At 42.2% G+C, this 20,897-nt stretch overlaps 2 long non-coding RNA genes across 2 annotated transcripts; both read right to left on the minus strand.

Annotated features, from left to right (window-relative positions):
* Window positions 1-5,634: 5,634 nt before the first annotated feature.
* Window positions 5,635-9,483, minus strand: LOC144241027 (uncharacterized). Its single transcript, XR_013337941.1, has 3 exons — window positions 7,992-9,483; window positions 6,478-6,566; window positions 5,635-5,811 (listed from the first exon to the last, which is right to left on the minus strand). It is a non-coding gene; the product is annotated as an uncharacterized LOC144241027 (long non-coding RNA).
* Window positions 9,484-9,496: 13 nt separating this feature from the next.
* On the minus strand, window positions 9,497-20,389 carry LOC144241028 (uncharacterized). The gene is made up of 3 exons (XR_013337942.1): window positions 20,151-20,389; window positions 19,537-19,687; window positions 9,497-9,724 (listed from the first exon to the last, which is right to left on the minus strand). It is a non-coding gene; the product is annotated as an uncharacterized LOC144241028 (long non-coding RNA).
* Window positions 20,390-20,897: the final 508 nt, after the last annotated feature.

Below are 20,897 nucleotides of genomic sequence, written 5' to 3' on the forward strand. Positions count from 1 at the left end.
ATAAAGCTCATCAATCAAAAATTCTTCGTCCAAAATCTCTTCCTTCAGACTCAGTACTCTCCAGTCCTATTTAAAAAAGGAAGAGAAGTCACTAGACCTCCTTCTACCAAGGTATCCATCAACCTGTCGTCATGGCTGTGGTGGGCAGAATTACAAAGTAACCTCCAAGATTTGTCCAAATCTGTAGAAATTTTTACTCTAATGGATTTTATTCCTGTGATTAGATTATGATACACTGTTGAAATATACATATTTTCGTAAATATATGGATGGTCAGAACCAGATGACGTGACAATTTTAAAACCAGAAGTTTTTAAATATACTGGCAGGTAGCAAAGAGCAAATCACATTCCAAGTTTGAGAAAGACTCGATGTACTATTGGTGGATTTATTTTATTTATTTTTTTTTAAGTTTTTTTTTTAATGTTTTATTTATTTCTAGGAGAGAGAGAGAGAGACAGCGTGAGCAGGGGAGGGTCAGAGAAGAGAGGGAGTCACAGACTGATACAGGCTCCAGGCTCTGAGCTGGCAGTCAGCACAGAGCCCGACGCGGGGCCCGAACCCACGAACCGCGAGATCATGACCTAAGCGAAAGTCGGACACTTAACCGACTAAGCCACCCAGGCGCCCCTGGTGGATTTATTTTAAATTGAAGGGGTTGGGGCACCAGGCTGGCTCAGTAAAGCATGCAACTCTTGATCTTGGGCTTGTAAACTAAAACCCCACATTGGGTGTAGAGATTACTTAAAATCTGAAAAGAAAAAAAAAAAAGTTTAAAAAAAAAATGAAGGCACCATATAGCAAGGAAATGTGGCAGCTTCCAAGAGGTGAAAGCAATCCTTGGCAACAACCAGCAAGGAAATGGTCACCTCAGTCCTACAGTACTTGCAGGGAACTCACTCCTGCTAATAGTCTAAATGATCTTGGACATCTATTCTTCTCCACAGCCTTCAGGTAATAACCTAGCCTGTCCACACCTCATTTTGGCATTATGAAGTGCTAAACTGAGATCCTAATCTATTCTACCCAGATTTCTGACCTACAGACCTATGAGATAATAAATGGGTGATGCTTTTAGTTTTCATCTTTTTAAAAATTCAGACTCCTTTTTTTTACAGCCATTTTAAGTTCACAATGGAATTGAGCAGAAACTACAGAGATTTCCCATATATTCTGTGTCCCCACATACCCACAAGCCCACCTCTCACATCAACACCCGAATGGTCCACTTGTTACATTCGGTATCCTACCGTAACACATCCTATCTCCCACAGACGCTTCTGCCATGGGAAGTTGTGATTTTCCGTATCTGCCTCCCTCTCCAATTTTTGGATCAGCGGTTTTGCCATGACCTCTATTCTTTGATGAAATTAGGGAGATTTGGTAATTTTTTAGTTCTTTTTACATCTCAGGACAGAGTGTGAAGACTCCTTACCTCCCTTCTATTCCTGAAACCAATACTATACTATATATTAACTAACATAAATCTAAATACAGAGATTTCTTATCTCTTCATATGCTAGCCCAGAAACCAGAAGTCAATGGTTATTGTTTTAAGCCACTACGTTTGTTGAAATTAGTGACTGCCCCACATGTCTGGAAGCTTCTTTAGGGCAGAGACCAGCTTGTTTCATGTTCTAGTCTCAACTTTATTTCTTTGTTTATTTCTTTGTTTATTTTGAGAGAGAGTTGCATGTGCATGTTCATGTGCGAGCAGGGCAGGGACAGAGAGAATCCTAAGAAGGCTCCATGTTCAGTTGAGCCCAACATGGGACTCAATCTCATGACCATGGGATCATAACCTGAGCCAAAATCAAGAGTCAGACACTGAACTCACTGAGCCACCCAGGCACCCCTCTAGACTCAACTTTTTTTTTTATTTCTTTTGAAAGACAGAGACAGACAAACAGAAAGCCCAAGTGGGGGAGGGTCAGAGACGAGAGGGAGGGAATTCCAAGCAGTCTCTATACTGCCAGCACAGAGCCGGATGTTGGATTCGAACTTCTGAGCCATGAGATTATGACCCTAGCCAGTCAGACACTCAACCAACTGAGCCACGCAGATGCCCCTAGACTTGACTTCTAACAGAATGTGAATAGGGTTACATGCTCCAGTTGGAACCTGATTTGGAAGTTGTAGTGGATGCTGTGTTGTGCTAATGGTATTTCCCTAATTCCCCGCTACTGACTTGAGGACTAAAGTATTTACCCTCCCACCTGCTGGGATGGCTGACAACCTGACAACTTGCAACTGACTTCTCCTATCCAGGGACTGACCTTTCTTAAAGAAAGCCACAGTACCCAAGGTCACGCTTCCTTTCCAAGGGCCATCCTGTATCAGTGACTGGTTAATCCATGGGTATATGGGTGGCCTCTTACCCCAGTTGAGAAAACCCTGCAGGATCATTGCAGCTCAGGAGCTCCCAATGGGATTGGCTGAGGTCTTTGTTCTTGCTTTATCACATCCAAACTTCTTCCCTGTGCTTAATCATGCTTTCTTTGCCCCTTCAGAGATTTTATTCCGCAAAGCACTGTCTATTAGAGCACTCCCTGCACACAAATCTTCATGCCAGAGTCTGACCCTAAGGAACTTAATGTGCCATGGGGTATAATAACCATTTGGAAAAATGAAAGGGAAGGTGATGTCAGGATGTACCCTTCATTTTGGACTCCAGTTTCCAAACCTATGCTTGGCTTCTCATCTAGCCTCTAGAATAAAGACTTTAGGAAGGATTACATGGCAGGAAAATGTTCATTGAACTTGTCATCTTCTTTTTGTGTTAGCTCTTCCATATACCGGCATTACCATCTTCCCTGCCTTCCAGGGTCCAACATCTTCCTACTAGCGAGAGAGCCCCAGTTATGGTCCATTTAAGTGTCTTGAATTAGTTCACCCACACTTCAAACTCCTATTTCACAGATGTCAAAAAAGCAATCAAGCAAAAATAAATGATTGGGACCTCATCAAGATTAAAAGCTTCTGCACAGCCAAGGAAACAACCCAGAATATTAATAGGCAACCAACGGAATGGGAAAAGATAGTTGCAAATGACATATCAGATAAAGGGTTAATATCCAGAATATATAAGGAACTCATCAAACTACACGCCCGAAACACAAACAACCCAGTGAAGAAATGGGCAGAAGATATGAACAGACACTTCTCCAAAGAGGACATCCAGATGGCCAACAGACACATGAAACGATGCTCAGCATCCCTCCTCATCAGGGAAATACAAATCAAAACCACACTGAGATACCACCTCACGCCAGTCAGAGTGGCTAAAATGAGCAAATCAGAGAACTCTAGATGCTGGCGAGGATGTGGAGAAACGGGCACCCTCCTACACTGTTGGTGGGAATGTAAACTGGTACAGCCCATCTGGAAAACAGTGTGGAGGTTCCTCAGGAAACTAACAATAGAACTCCCCTAGGACCCAGCAATAGCACTGCTAGGAATTTACCCAAGGGATACAGAAATGCTGATGCATAGGAGCACATGTACCCCAATGTTCATAGCAGCACTCTCCACAATAGCTAAAACATGGAAAGAGCCTAAGTGTCCATCAACAGATGAATGGATCAAGAAGATGTGGTTTATCTATACCATGGAATACTACATGGCAATGAGAAACAATGAAATCTGGCCATGTGTAGCAACATGGATGGACCTTGAGGGTGTTATGCTGAGCGAAATAAGTCAGGCAGAGAAGGACAAATATCATATGTTTGCACGTATAGGAGGATTAGGAGGAACTTGACGGAGGAACAAGGGGGAGAAGAAGGGCGGAAATGGTGGGGGAAAGGGAGAGAGGCAAACCATGAGAGACTCTTGAATGCTGACAAAAACTGAGGACTGATGGATGTGGGGGGAGGGGGGAGGGGCATGGAGGAGGACACTTGTGGGGATGAGCACTGAGTGTTATGTGGAAACTAATTTGACAATAAACTATTAAAAAAAAAAGCAATCAGATTCAACTCATATTAACACATTAATGAAAAGCCACACTCCTTAATCTTCTCATGGGGATTTGTATGTGAATGAATCAGACTGTTGGAATTTGAATGAATCAGAACTGTTGGTGGGGAGGTAGAGTAGTGGAATGCCTTCCTGTAGTTCCCAAATAAGCTCAAGAGTTGGATTATCTGGACTCAAGTGTTCTTTATTGTTCAGTTACTCCAGCCAATGCATTCCTAACTTAGCTTTCCCATTTCAGTTATGTTCTGGGCTTGGAATGATGGTGGGAACAGTGCCAAGAACAAAACTGTCCATTTAAATTGATACTAGGCCATTCATTCACAAATATTTGAGTGCATATGACATGCCAGGCTCTGTACTAACTATTCCATGGATACTGTATTGGAGACCATAATCTATAGCCCTAAGGAATACATGGTCTCAAGGGTATAAGCGTTGTAACTTTCCTGTGTCACGTTGCATACATAATGGGCTATGAAAGTGAAAATGCAGGTGTTACTAGAACATAGGAGAATCCAGCCATGGGTGAGGATAGAGGTCACAGATATTCTCCTAGAGTATCTACTCAATCTTTTAAATAGGGCTTAGGCAGGAGATAAGTCACAGATCTTTGCATAAGACCAGCTTTAGAAACTGTATCATCTTTTGCTTGCCTTTTTGCATCTCATCTGAAAACATGCAGTGCCATCACTTTTTACTATCTCCTTAATCCATCTTGAGAGGTACTTTGTTACTATAGGGAGTTAAAAATATAAAAAAATATAGTAAAAATATACATATATATTTAAAACTCCTCACTGAACAACTTACAGGCAATATTGAGTGGACCCATCTATATCTATCAAAATATTGTCGATACAATCACTCAGTCCTTCCAAGAGGTAACCCTAACCTCTCCATATCTGCCAAATACCTATACCTTACAAATACCCTTAGGACAGCTTTCATCCACATGTAAACACTGGCACCTAGTCACAGACTTAACCTGTACCTTTTATTGGGAGAAGACTGGTTCCACAAATTTACTATCTAGGTCATAGGTTCTGAGTATAAGGAACTCTTGTTTGCCTAAAGTTTCCTGTGTTTCTACGAGTGCACATCGGAAGTAAATAACATACTACAAACCCACCCTTCAGCCCGCACTGGACATACCCATCAGTGGATCTACTATATGCCTGGCTTACATTTATAAAAAATGAATACTGTCTCTCTCTTCAGGGCAGTTCCTGTTCATGGGGAATCCATCTATTTATTGTATCTTCAACGCTGCCATCCTTTTCCCCATATTTAAAGGTCCCTGGGGATTATAAGACCATAATATACATGGCAGAAGTATTCATGAATGACCCAACTTTGTTGGTGTTTCCAGTGATGTGGCCATTTTGAGAAGGGAAGAAAATGCTTAAGAATCAGGGGCGCCTGGGTGGCTTAGTCGGTTAAGCATCTGACTTTCGCTTAGGTCATGATCTCGCGGTTCGTGGGTTCGGGCCCCGCGTCGGGCTATGTGCTGAATGCCAGCTCAGAGCCTGGAGCCTGCTTCAGTCTGTGACTCCCTCTCTCTCTGACCCTCACCTGCTCACGCTGTCTCTCTCTCTCCTAGAAATAAATAAAACATTTAAAAAAATTTAAAAAAAAAAGAATCACACACATATGCAATTCAATTTATTTGCTGTTTTATATCTTTTAATTCCAAAGGCTTTACAGAGTCACATTTTCTTGTTTGTTGGTATAACAGCTTTATTAGATTAAATCAAGGGGTGATCACATGTTCTAAACCACCATAATGATGCAACAATTAGTTCTTTTATGTAGCTGGAACTCAGTATTTGTTTCCTGTAAAATAATAGAATAATACAGTTCCTAAAATCAACTGTATAACAAACTCAAGATATCCCATACAGAGAATCATTACTAATATCTTTAATTTTCATCTTTAGGATAAAGTTAAAGGAAGGTCTTAACATTTTGCCTGAGCATGATTATCAGTCTTTACTTTATGACCACTGCAAGGCAAGAATGGCCCATTTAAAAGGCCAATAACCACTTGCTCCCTGACACCCTGGGCCTAGGGGTTGCAAGTGTGTCAGGGATACTCAATGCCAAGACTCCGTGTGACAAGAAGCCTGTCAAACTACTAGACCCTTAAGGAAGACCCTGAACTTCCAGTGCCCAGCTCTAAACTGGGATACTTTGAACCGGTAGGATAACTTAAAAAATCCCATATAACCCACAACAGACTACCAGAACAACACTGGGAATTAAATGTGGAAAACTGACACAAGAATGACATTCCACAGAATAAAAGGCTTTGCCTCCAATCTGCTTGTAAGCAAAGAACTATAGATACAAGTCTACTACCCAGTTAGGATGCTGCCATTTTCACTGCCCACAAGCAATGTTAGTTTTAGAGGACAGAACATGCACTGAGTATGAAACCCCAAACAAAGCCCTATCAATGAGACACCAAAACTGGACACAGGATAGATACCAACTCTGTACCTGCTGGCTGTTTCCTAAACTTTACAGCATCTGCTTCAAATCTGTTTGAAACTTTTAAGGTACCTTGCTTTTCCATTTCTCACCGTTATCTGAGGAAAGAAGTGATTCATACATTAAATAACCCAAATTGCTTAAAAAATGGAAAAAAACATAAAAACACATCTTTCAAGAAAACCCATTTTTCAAGATCTTATTCTATCATTCTATAGTCCTTAGCAATAAAAAATATAATAGCCACAATCTAGAGATTTCAGCCTGAAAATTACCATCTTGACTGCATTACCAAGAGTAAATTAAAGTTGTCTTCCTCACAGGGCTGTGATAGGATGGAAAAAACTGATTCCTACACACTGATGAGAAATGACAGCAGAAGCAAATGAGTCTTTAAGAAGACTAAAGGTAAGATGGCCAGTGTTCTGGTTTATGAGCTAAGACTGAAAATTAAATTTCCTAGGGGTCTTTATGCATCCCATTCATCCCTTACCTACTTGATTTCATTTTTGTACCCCAGATATAATCATCCCCCAGGCTCTATTTTGGGTCCTTCCCACTCATTTGAGCCCCCTCCCTAAAAATACGGTGGTCCAAACGCCAGCTTCAACTAGGTGTGCATGACCTGCTGGTCCAATCCTCCCCCCGACAACCACACAATAGAGCAAAACAAATTCCCTTCCCAAATTTACTTTTCCACAGACGTTACCATTTTCTCTAGATGCTCAAGTTCAAAACCCAGCCTTTTATTCTTAAGGAATCAATTTCATTAATAAATTCACTGAGATGTAGATCTTTTACTCCCATGTGAGTTAGGACCTTCATCACTCTTTATATCCAGTGTTCACTAAAACTGACTATATACAGGGGTTTCAGCCATATAGGCAGAGTTCAAATTCCTCCTACACTGCACTGCCAGCTGAAGATTCCTAGAGCACACTTCTTCCTGTACTTTCTCTATTCAATTTGCTGTGGCAAATCCTTATTGCCTAGAGGACAAATATCTAAAAAAGAAAATTAACTACTGTAGCCCATTCTGCTTAGACCTACTTTCTCAACTCCTCTCAGGTCTCCCCTCCGGCCTGCTGGTCTCAGGCTCAAACCCTGGAACACACTTGACCTGCCCAGACTGCCCATTTGATGAGCTCACGCTACGGTCTCCATTCCCACTCCACACCATAGTCTCCAAATGTGTTTCACAATTCACTGCCTCCACATGGACTGCCCATTCTCAGCAACTCCACCTACATCAACGTCCTTTTCTCTCAACCCCACTGTCCTTTACGACCGCTCAGCTCTCCATCATCTGCCACAGCTCTTTGTTTCAAATTACATTATGATTTCTAGAATGCAGGACCTCAAACGGGATCTCTGCCAATCCTACACACATGGGCACCTACAGTTGTTTAAGAACATACTTTCAAAATGGAGAAATACTATTGATCTACGGCTGCCTTTGCATCCAGGACCCAGTACAGAAGCACCACAGACAACCAAATAGGATCAGCCCATCAGTCACTTACATTCCCATGACTTGTGAGAGGCTCTCTTGGAGTCCAGTCCCTCCTGCATGGCCATCGTACGTTCCCTTTGGAGCCTGCCATCCTGTCCGGTCACCTCATACACCATAGGGATGATCTTATATTCACCATGCTTTAACCTGTCCTTATTTCTGGTGGTCCAGACAGTAAGTTGAGGGAGAGACCACTCAGGTGGCATCCTGATTATCCTGCTGGCCTTGCAATAAATCCTTCCTTTCGAGGAAGTCACAGGGTCTGGTGGACTAATTTCTTCAAAGAAGCATTCTACCTCTTACATTTCATCTTAAACTTCCTCTTCAAACTCACAGTCCTCTGAATCCTTGGGAAGTACAGGGTTTAAGCCAGCATTTTTCTTCAATAAATACACTATATTACCACTTGAGAAATTGCTGAGGGTTTTCTGCTTCTTGCCTTTCACAGTCTTTTTAATCTTGGCACACTTTTTGAAGTTCTCATGATACTCCTCAATCTCATCATTCATGGTCATTTCTTCTTCATTTGTGTTCAATTTCCCATTCCTGATCGACTTTCTCTGCGATCCCTTAGTTTTGTAGTCTAGTTAGTGATGACTCATGTTTGGAAGGCATTTGCTCAGGGGATTTCTCCAGCTCTGCATCCTGCCACCAGCTCATATCACACTGAATGCCTCCATCGACCTGGTTGAACTGGGCGAGTGAGATGGGGGAAGGACATAATTCTCCCAGTAACTGTTACTCTGTATCACTTCAACTTCATCCACATTCACAGAGAAGCCATGGCCCACACTACCATTATCTGACATGTTTTCTCCAATGCTAAGGGGACTGTGGGATTTGGACTGTAGGCCCAGGTCTTCAGTGGCTTTATTGCTGGAGCTGACTGTCCTTTCCTGCTGGAGCTTGTTGCCATCTCCAGAAGATAGGCACAGATTTGAATTCAGCGTATCCTGGATTTCATCTCTGTCTTTTGCTTCATCTGGAGAAGACAGGAATTGGGGGCAGTTACATGGTCTTTTTCTTTTTTTTCTTGACCCAAGTTCATATTCATGATGCAGCCCAACTTCACCACATCATCATGTCTTACATCAGGACACTGCTCCAACCAGACAGTACTTTCTTCATCTTTACATGTAATGCCCTCTGTACCCTCATGAGGGTTAAAAAGCACACCTCTACTTTCCCAAGAACTCTGTGTAATTCTATTGTACTGCACCATCTTCTCTGGCATGGCTTTACCATAAGCTAGGTCATACAAATGCATAGTTTCCTTTAAAGTCTTCCAAAACTGCGTTACAGGGGATCCTTTGCTCTGTTCTAGCCTCATTTTCTCTTCCTCAGATGCAAAGTCTCCTAAGGTGATGTTCTACACAAGCTGTTATTAGAAGCGCTCTTACCACGTAGCTCCCTCTTCTGGGCAACAGAAGACAAAACCCCATCTGTTTCTTAGGAATGTTGTCTGTTTCTATGTCAATATCAGAAGTAGGGATACTGGTCACCATCTCACCTTCTGAGGGGGTATCTTGTTTCTCAGTCATATTTGCAGCCTGCTGAGGTTCAGTCTCAGTGTCTCTTTTTTTTGTTTTCTTTCTATAGGCACTACAGTGCTGGTACTGTGCTGTGTTACAAAACTTAGGTCTTCAGTTAAGTGTAGTGGGCAATGGGGGCTGAGGACAAGGAAGCCAGGATACTCACTGAGTACCACTGAAGATGGAAAATACAGACTTCCATTTCTAAAACCTAAAAAGAGAATACAGTAGTTAATGACTCTGTCTCCTGCAGCCAGTCCCAACATTCTGCCAGTACACAGCCATGTGGCCACACCAGTTGTTAAAATATGGAGTTTCTTCCACACTAGTTGGTAGCTAATGGCCCCCACCTTCTCCGCTCAGGATTCAACAAGTGAAAGGGCAATGACCGCATCAGTGGGGCCTCTCGCACCCTCCTTCACTACAAGAGCACGCATCTGTTCTGACTGGTTGCCAGGCCATCAGATAGCATATCGTGAATCACCCCTACTTAGTAGTGGCCCTTTTTCAAAGAGACCAAGCACCCACTAAGCATAATTCCAGATTGTTGTGGCTGAAAAAAGAATAATTATGTCAGCTCTTATAGAGCAAAGGAGAACAAAAGTCCTTTGTATGTACAAGCCTTTCTAAACCTGTTCATTCAGCACTATTCATTCACTCATATACACATCTTTCCCCATTTTCCACTCTTTAGGGGTAAACAGTACAATGGTGCCAGTAATGACAGACACGCTTCTCTCATACAAATTCATTTAAGGAAAGCCGTTTGCTTTTGGAAAACAGATGTATACAACTGACAAAATTAAGATAAAATTTCTACTTAGTATATAAAAGCAAAAATTATACTCAGATCAGTGTTTATGAGGCAGTTTACTCAATATGGTGAGGATGATCTTTTGAACTCAATTTCAGTGTTTAAGACTGCATCAAAATGCCTCTCGGACCTGGCCTAATGTATTTATACATACAAGCTTATGGGTTGCTTCCTGTATTGAAAGGAAACAGATAAGTCACAGCTTGGGAACTCAACACTGTCTATAGAGGTTAGAAGCCAACAGAATAAAGCTCATGACACAGGTAACTTCCTACCATATGTTGTACCATATCATACAGTAGAACAAAATACCATAGTAGCAGATCCCTGCCAGTAGAATCTACCACAGGACCCTATCCAGCCACTCACTGCAAAAATATAGGTGTTAAAATTTTATCACTCACTAATCACCAAAATCTATGGCTACTCTTTGTAATAACTTCCCTCTTCTGCTATCATGCAAAAAACTTTGAAGTCCTCTCCCTTGTTTTTACCTCATTAATTTCCTTGACCCATCCCCCTGACATTCACAGGTCTGTAATCCCTACTACCTCCAGAATTATCTTTTTTTTTTCCTGAAGTAATCTCTACACCCAACCGTAGCGATTACCCAACTGTGGGGCTCAAACTCACGACCTTGAGCACCAAGAGCCGGATGCTCTACCAAATGAGCCAGCCAGGTGCCCCCAGAATTATCTTTCTGACTCAACTGTGATCCCTCCTCATTCCAGACACAGTATTTGAAAGGCTTATCACTGCCATTCAGGAAATGATGAACAATGACTCCATTCTTTAGGATGCCATAAAGGCCTTTATTATCTGATTTGTATCTGTATCGTCTTACTGTCCCACTAAGCCTATAGGCTCTAGCCATATGTGGGTTCCCCACAGGCCAACTTCTTTCCGCTTTTCTGGGAATTCCTCCTTCCCTACTTCTTCCAACTGCTACCGAAACCTTTTATATATGTGTGTGTGTGTATAATATATATAATAGATATCATATATACATGTAATAAATATAAGATATATATAATAAATATAAATTTATACGTATCCGTGTGTATACACACACGCACAGACACACACACACACACACACACTTTAAGTAGGTTTCGACCCCAGCACAAAACACAATGCAGGACCTGAACTCACATCCTTGAGATCAAGACCTAAACTGAAATCGAGTCAATGTTTAACTGAGTGAGGCACTCAGGTACTCTAAAACCTTTTTTTTTCTTTAAACTTTTTTTTAATGTTTATTTAATTTTGAGAGAGAGCCAGAGTGTGAGTGGGGGAGGGAGTAGAGAGACAGAATGGGAGAAACAGAATCCTTAGCAGGCTCCAGGCTCCAGGCTCCCAGATGTCAGCACAGAACGAGGCACAGGGCTTGAACTCACAAACCGCAAGATCATAACCTGAGCCAAAGTCAGACACTCAACGAACTGAGCCTTCCAGGTGCACCCCACCACCTTAAAAAAATTTTTTTTTACTCTTTATTTATTTTTGAGAGGGAGAGAGACAGAATGCAAGCAGGGGAGGGGCAGAGAGAGAGACACACACAGAATCCAAAGCAGACTCCAGGCTCTGAGCTGTCAGCACAGAGCCTGACATGGGGCTCGAACTCACAAACTGCGAGATCATGACCTGAGCCAAAGTCGGATGCTTAACTGACTGAGCCACTCAGGTGCCCCAACCTTTTGTATTTTAAATGGAAATCTTCCCACTTGTGACAACAGATGGATCTTGAAGGCATTTTCCTAAGAGAAGTCAGTTGTACAAAGAAAGTCAAATGCTGTATCATCTCACCTATATGTAAAATCTAGAAAAGATGAACTCAGAAACAGTAGAATTGTGGCGTTGCCAGGGGCTGGGTGGTGGGAGAAATGGGGAAATGTTGGCCAATGTTAAAAGAAAACTAATTCGTCTTGTTATACAAAGGAGGCAATGGATGCAAAGTGGATTTAATATTGATTCAAAATCAGCCTATTTATAAAAGCATGAGTCTCTCCCTCTATTTCAATTGTACACCTATGTGTACTGCATGTCTAATTATTATTAAAAGCTGGTAGAGTTTCTGATTCTAGATATGTAAGAAGTTTGGAAGTGACTTACTCCAAACAGTAAAAAGCTGAACTGAAAAAAATCAAGAATTCTTCCCAGACCCTTCATAGCAGTAGGTTACAGGCAAAGTTCTACCCCAGTGTTGGAGAGATAATGTGAATGCAGATAAGTACAACTTAGAGGAACATAAACCAAAGAGATAAAAACTCCATGAGAACTAGTAGTGGGACAGGGAAGCCTGAACTGTTACTGACAAGTTGCAGGCTCAAGGAGAACAAATCTGAGAGTTAAAAACTTCAAAGGGACCCATTCATAGGGAATCCTCCCCCTGCCCTTTGCTTTTTTGAATTTTATCTACAGTAGTTCAACCAGTTTCTTACAGTAAATCTGGGAGAAAGATCCCTCAGGAAGAGGCGGGAAGAGGACCACCCTGTGACATACACAAGGAGAACTCCAACCAACACTAACACCAGACCTCAGGACAAGCTAGTTGACCAGAGCCTCAATGGGTGTAAGCAAATACTTACCTCAAACCCACCCAGACCACCTTCCCTGCCTAATGGGAGGAGGCACAGTTTATAGTCCAAAGGCACAATCTCACTAAAAAACTGAGACCTAAAATCACAGCCCTCCTATAACCATAGCACTATGATCCCTGTCCCACCTCTATAACTTCTCATGTCACTAAAAGCCTAATTAGAGCACTTCCTTTTATCCAGTACAGAATGCCTGGCAATCAATAAAACATTATAAGACATCCTAAAAAGCAAAAACTGTGTTGTCTACAAAAAAAAATCCACTTTAACTATGAATACAGGGATGAATAAAGATGTACCATGCTAATACTAATCAAAAGAAAGTGGACATGCTGTCTTTCAGACAGAGCAGACTTCAGATCAAGGAAAGTGACCAGGGGTAAAGACTGGCATTACATGAAACATCAATTCTTCACTGAAACATAACAATCCCTCCCTAAAGTGCATGCCCTTTACAGAGGGTGAAACTATGTGAGGCCAAAAGTGATGGAAGTACACAAGGAAATAGAATAACTCACTATTACCACTAGGAGATTTTAGTACTCCTGTATCAGAATAGGACAAATGCAGCAGGAAAAAATCAGTAAGGACAGCTGAACTCAACAGTACCCTTAACCCACTGCAAATAAGGGACATCCACAGACTACTTCATCCAACAGAATACGCAGCTCACACCTACATGGAACATTCACCAAGACAGTATATACTGTGGGCCATAAAAACACTTTTGCAAATTAAAAAGTATATTAATCATACAGTATCTCCTCTTAGCCTACAGCTGAATATAGAAAACAAGGATAGCTGTAAAATCCCCTAATACTTTGAGATTAAATACTAAGTAACCCTGAGTCAATGAAGAAATTTCAGGGGAAATATAAAGATTTTGAGCTAGGAGTGCCTGGGTGGCTCAGTCAGCTAAATATCCAACTCTTGGTCTCACTTCAGGTCTTGATATCAGGGTCATGAGTTTAAGCCTGGCAATGGGCTCTGTGATACGCACAAAGCCTACTTAAAAAAAAGATTTTGAACTAAATGAAATAGAACTTGTCAAAATTTGTCAGATGACAGGGAAGTAATGCTTAGGGGGAAATTTACAAAATTGAAAAGATTTGAAAATCAATCATATAGCCTCTATCTTCAGAAATTAGAAAATAAACAGCAAATTAAGTTCAAGGAATAAGAAAATAAAAATTAAAGCAGAATTAATGAAATTGACAACAGAATCAATACAAAAACAAAACAAAACAAAAAGCTGGTTATTTGGAAAGATCAATAAAGTTGATAAACCTTCAGCCAGCTTACTGAGTAAAAAAGGGGAAGACACAAATGACTAGTGTCAGAAATGAAAGAGGATGCCATGGACATTAAAAAGATGGAAGGAGGGGCGCCTGGGTGGCTTAGTCGGTTAAGCGTCCGACTTTCGCTTAGGTCATGATCTCGCGGTTCGTGGGTTCAAGCCCCGCGTCGGGCTCTGTGCTGACTGCCAGCTCAGAGCCTGGAGCCTGTTTCAGTCTGTGACTCCCTCTCTCTCTGACCCTCCCCTGCTCACGCTGTCTCTCTCTCTCGCCTAGAAATAAAAAATAAAAAAAATTAAAAAAAATTAAAAAAAAAAATAAAAAAAATAAAAAAATAAAAAGATGGAAGGAATACTATGAACTCTGTTACCACAACTTTCATAACCTACACAAAATGGACCAATTCCTTGAAAGACAAGTTTGTGAGACTCACACAAATAGAAATGGACATCTGCATAGACCTGTATCTATTCAAGAAAATGAATCAACTGATAACCTTCCAGAACTAAAAGTGCAGGCCCAGAAAGGCCCACTGAAATCTACCAAACAATTACGAAATTACAAACAAATCAACAGAATAGAATAGAGAGCCCACACTCAGACCTTGTAACTAACCAATGTTTGACAAAGGAGCAAAGACAATACAATGGAGCAAAGACAGTCTTTTCAACAAATCATCCTGGAACAACTGAACATACAGTGCAAAAAGTGATCCTAAAAACAGACCTTAAACACCCTTCACAAAAATCAACTCAAAATGGACCACAAACCTCAATGTAAAATGTAGAAACTATAAGGCCTGGAAGATAACAGAAACCTGTATGTCCTTGAGTACAGTGATGACTTGTTATGTACAATACTAGTGGCAGACATGATTCATGCAAGAAAGAACTGAAGAGCTGACTTCATTAAAATTTAAAACTCTGCAAAAGATACTGATATTGTCAACTGAATGAAAAGTCACATACTGGGAGAAAATATTGGTAAAAGACATACCTTATAAAGGACAGTTACCCAAAATATACAAAGAACCCTTAAAAATTTAAGAACATAACCCAATTAGGGGTACCTGGGTGGCTCAGCCAGTTAAGCATCTGACTCTTGGTTTGGGCTCAGGTCATGATCTCATGGTTTCATGAGTTCAAGCCCAGAGTGGGGCTTCATGCTAACAGTGCAAAGCCTGCTTGGGATTCTCTCTCTCCCACCCTGTCTGCCCCTCCCCTGCTTATGCTGCCCCTGTCTCTCTCAAAATAAATAAATAAACTTAAAAAAAAAAGAAAATAACCTGATTAAAAAAGAGGCTGCAGACCTTAACAGACACCTCACCAAAGAAAATACACAGACAAAACTTGCCAAATAAACGTATGAAAACATGCTTTGCATCATGTGCCATCAAGAAAATGCAAATTAAGGCAATGTGATACTATAAAGATACCAGAATACTTAAATCCTGAACACTGACAATACCCAATGCTGGTGAAGATACGGAGCAAGAGGAACTCTGCTAGCTGGTGGAAATGTAAGATGGTACAAAATAGTGTGGAAGGAAGAAAGTTTGGCAGTTACTTACAAAATTAAATATATGGTGAAAACCTGAAGAAACCAAGGTATCCTTCAGTAATGAATGGATGTATAAAGTATCATAATTCAAACAATGGGATATTATTCAGCAGCGAAAACAAGTGACTTATCAAGTATCAACAAGATATAGGAAAACTTTAAATGCATATTACTATGTAGAAAATGCCAATCTAAAAAGCTACATACTGTATGATTCCAATGATATGACTTTCTGGAATAGGCAAAGCTATGGAGCCAGTAAAAAGATAAGTGTTTGCCAGGGGTTAGAAAGAATGGAGTCATGAATATGCAAAGGATTTTTATGGCAGTGAAACTATTCAAAATGGCATTATAATGGTGGATATATTTCATGATGTATTTATCCAAAACCATAGAACATACAGCTCTAAGAGCACACCCTAAGGTGAGCTTTGGGTGATAATGTATCATTGTAGGTTCACTAATTATGACAAATGTACCACTCTGGTGAGGGATGTTGATAATTGGAGAAGCTATGCATTATGGAGAACATATGAGATGTCTTTCTGCCTTCTGCTCCATTTTGCTATGAACCTAAAGCTGCTCTATAAAATAAAGTCTACTAAATAGAGGTAGAGATCCTTGAATATGCATAGAATATATCTGGGAAGATACCGAAATCACTGGCAATATTTTCTGCCTTGGGTAAGGTACTGGGAGACTGCAAAAAGAGATTAAGAGGGAAGAGGGGTGCCTGAGTAGCTCTGTCTTAAGTGTCCAACTTCAGCTCAGGTCATGATCTCTGTGCTGAGAGCTCACAGCCTGGAGCTTGCCTCCGATTCTGTGTTTCCTTCTCTCTCTCTGCCCCTCTCTCTCCCTTTCTCTCTTTCTCCCTCAAAAATAGATAGATAGATAGATAGATAGATAGATAGATAGATAGATAGATAGATAGATAGATAGATAAAGAGGGGTGGGGTGCCTTGGGTGGCTCAGTTGGTTAAGCATCCAACTTCAGCTCAGGTCATGATTTCACGGTCTGTGAGTTTGAGCCCAGTGTCAGGTTCTGTACTGACAGCTCAGAGCCTGGAGCCTGCTTTGGATTCTGTGTCCGCCTCCCCTCTCTGCCCCTCCCCAACTCATGCTCTGTCTCACTCTGTCTCTCAAAAACAAATAAATGTTAAAAAAATTTTTTTTTAAAGAAAGACTTAATTCCTTATTTGTATGCTATTTTAATTTTTAGCCCTATACATTTGGTTACTTTCTTTTCTTCCTTCCTTCCTTTCTTGAGAGGGCAGGTGTGACAGCAGGGGAGAGGGGAAGAGGGAGAGAGAGAATCTTAAGCAGGCTCTGTGATCAGCGTGTAGCCCGATATGATGCTCTATCTCACGACCTTGGGTTCATGACCTGAGCCGAAATCACAAGTCAGGTGCTCAACCAACTGAGCCACCCAGGAGCCTTGCATTTGGTTACTTTTTCAACAAAATAAAAATAATTTAAGCCAGTTTCAAGTGAAGAGATGTTCTGTTATTCATGGAGTAGTTATGCCTCCCATTATGATCAATTTCTAGTCAAAATGACTAGGTTAAAAATGAGCCACAATAATCTGCCCTGTAGGTTAATACAACCAAGGATGCTTTGAGTCCACTTGCTCAACTGAACTCATGTTATATCCCCCCAAGGAACATCTCTACAACCTTGGGTATGACAGACATGCTGTTTAATACACAATTTTATTCAGCTATACGACAAGTTCTAATACATTCCTCCCATTTCCTACTTAACTAACTTTATCCAAAAATGACGTAAATTATCTTCAGTGAATCTATAGTCAACATCTTTCTGTACTGGCATCCATTCTTCTTTTGGCAATAGGCCCTTCAAGCTCCTTTGGAAAAGGAGAGACCTTCTATGTCCAAATGGAATATGACTGACTTATACACCTTCAACATGGGGCATATAACCTAGACTGGTAAAGGAGACTAGACCATATTCCTGGCTTGGTAAGTAGAACAAAGAAGGGCATGTGACAAAGCCAGACCACTGAGAGTGAGTTTTGGAACTCATTGAATCTACTGGAAGAGAGGGCTCTTCTCTGGGATCCCAAGCCATAAAATCACTACAGACCTAGAAATGCTGTAACCATCTTTGCCACGTTGAAATGGCTAAGTGTGAGATCAATATAGAGAAAGTCAAAACCTAGAAATAAAGGGAAATAGATACTAATATGGATTATATCTTTTGATTCCCAATTTAGCCAGCCTGAAGTGGCTTCTTTCTTGGAATTTTAGGTTACTCAAGACAGTAAATCCTATTTCTTTCATTCACTAAAATCTCTGAGTTTAGTTGCAATTAAAACAAATAAGCAAATAAGCAACAAATCTTCCAGTACTCATCACTTTAATTCTAAACCACAACTCACAGGAAAAATATTTTAAACCTGAAGGTGAGGGGCGCCTGGGTGACTCAGTTGGTTAGGTGTCTGACTCTTGATTTTGGCTCAGGTCATGATCTCAGTTGATGAGATCAAGCCTGCCTCTGGCTCTGCACTGACCGCATGGAGTCTGCTTGGGATTCTCTCTTTGCCGCTCTCCTGCTTGTGCAAGGGCTCTCTCTCAAAATAAACTTTAAACAAATAATAAATAAATAGATATAAATAAACAAACAAACCTGAAAGTGAATCACATGAACATACTGCATGAGTATAGAATCTCAGCTTTTTAATTCAAAGACAGTTTAAGATACAATATGCATTTTTTCCTCAGGAATTTCCCACCCTCTGACCTCAAGAGTTTTCCTTATATAATTCCTTCATCCACCTATCCAAAATCACATTTCAACATCTGTATTAATTAGGGGATCACCAGAGAAACAGAGCTAATGGAATGCTTATATATAAAAAATTTCTTTAAGGAACTAGCTCATGTGGAGGTCCAAGTCCAAAATATGTCAGGTAAGCAGTCTTGCTGAAGACATGGTGAGGAGCTGAAGTCCATAGGCCACATGCTGGCAAATTTGTATTGCTCACATTATAACTCTAAAACGGCTGCCACCAGGAGCTCCTTGGACTAAAAATTCTACTAATGTGGCACCAGTTACTGATGAACTCAAAAGCAGTCCTTATCACACCTAGTTCTCTCCTTGGCAAACAGTTATATAAGATACACAGCATGTTTTATCTGCAACAGGGTACACAGAAGAGTAGACGTTGTTTTTGCTACTGGAGGTGTGAGAAGGGAGATCACCCATGGATCCTCCTGCACTACCTACAGCCCTCTCCCACCCTATAACGCATGAAGTGTCCACCTCCCAAACGTTTCAGTTTTGCCATACTTCTCCCAGAATACTTTTTTGACTTTCCTGTAATAGCTTTTAGAATCTTTAGGCCCTGTTGAAAAACTTATACGGACTAGGAGCTCTAGGTCCCTCTACTAGACTGGTTTCATAACATTTTGGTTGACTGCTGGGTAACTCTGGGCAAGTCCCAGACTCTGGGCCTCAGTTCCCTCATCTGTCAAAGACACGATAATACCTAGTTCATCGGGTTGTGGAGGTCAAATGAGAGAACCTATTTTCCGTATTTAGCAGAATAACTGGCATATAGCTAGAATTCAAATTTTACCTATTAAAGTGAACTTCAAACACTGGCCCTATGTGCTGCTATAATCCCTTTTGTGTCAGGACACGGTAGGGAAAGGGAGATCACGGATTAATAAGAAAACCTTAGGCACTGCTTTAGGGGTAGGGTCTCTAACCACGCAGAACGTCTTGGATTTCTCACCTGCCCCAGGAACAGAGAATGGATTGTAGGTGGGATTCTGGCACCAGGGACTCAGGTAAGGCTGCGGCCCGTGGCGTGCACGTAAAAAAGGGTCTGGCATTACTGGCCTCAAAATGTGCACTGTTTTCTGAAAAGGCTCTCATTTCCTAGGCTGAAAAACAGGTGGGCGTTCTTAGGAAAGGGCAGTCGTACGCAGCTCCATACACTGCCGTTAGGGGAGAAGCCGTCCTAGTTTCCTTTAAGACTTCCAAGTCTGGGCGGCGGGGTCCTCACTTCTCTTCTGGCTGGTCTGGGATGGCGGACACAGGGCTGCACGGCGGCGTGTTGGGGACCCGGGCAGCGCTGTCCACAAGCCCGGCCGCATCTCGCCCAAACAAGCTTTTGCTCCCTGAGCAGAAGCAGCAGCAAGGAGGGAAGACGGAGGCCAGGAGACAACGTGCACAGCGCCTCGAACGTGACGGGCTGTGCCCAGGAGCTCCACTGGAGGGCCGCCGCTTAGGTCCGGCCTGCAGCACCCTTGTCCTCAGCCTCTTCGCCTTGCCCACCCCGCCCCTTCCCAGGTACAGAGGAGCCCATCCCGGCGGACCCAGCTTCTCTTTACCCACGTCTCACACCCGCTCCGAGTCCGGCCAGCCGGTCTTCTCCGCTCCCTCGGCACCCATCCCTCACCGGACCTCCGTGACGACCCCTCACCCCCGTGTTCGGTACGCCCACCTACTCTAAACCGACGCGACCTGGAATGTCTCTGGCGCCGGGAGTCTTGGCTCCCACCTTTATATCCTCCTCGAGGTGGGCACGTGCTGTCTGTTGCGCAGGCGCAGCCCTCCCGCAGGTGGCCCACGCATGCGCTCTGGCCGAGGACACGAGCCTGACTGCTCCACCCCAGCGCACCTGGAGAAGCCTTGGGGCAGTTTTCCTCACCACGCTTGCTCCAGTGCGTGGACGTCCTGGTGTCGGCGCGTCCAGAGGACAGGTCGGTTCCCTGTCCCCCTCGCTCTCCTGGACTGTCCCTTACATTTGAGCGTGTTCAGTTAAGACAGCTTATCTCCCCTGTTCTGAGCCCCTGGTCTCCTTCCTTCCTTGGGCTTAACGACACTAAGGAAAACGAGCTGACCGATGAGGAGAGAGGAAGGAGGCCAGCCTGGACGGTGCGGACCTGAGAGGAGGTTATTCACAAGGGGTTATTACAGCCCCTACTGCTGCAGAGAATAAAAGCAGGGGTGCAGAGGCTCTGGCAGGGCGACATAGTTTGGGAGAATGAGAGAGGTCCCCGGGAAGTCGTCTGTGGGCTGGTATATGGACAGTTGGAGAGAGAAGCTGGCACACCCGGACTCCACTTTTTTTTGCGTAAAAAGAAAGGA

Source organism: Crocuta crocuta, unplaced genomic scaffold (genome assembly GCF_008692635.1).
Source record: "Crocuta crocuta isolate KB4526 unplaced genomic scaffold, BGI_CrCroc_1.0 scaffold197, whole genome shotgun sequence".
Lineage (NCBI taxonomy): Eukaryota > Metazoa > Chordata > Mammalia > Carnivora > Hyaenidae > Crocuta > Crocuta crocuta.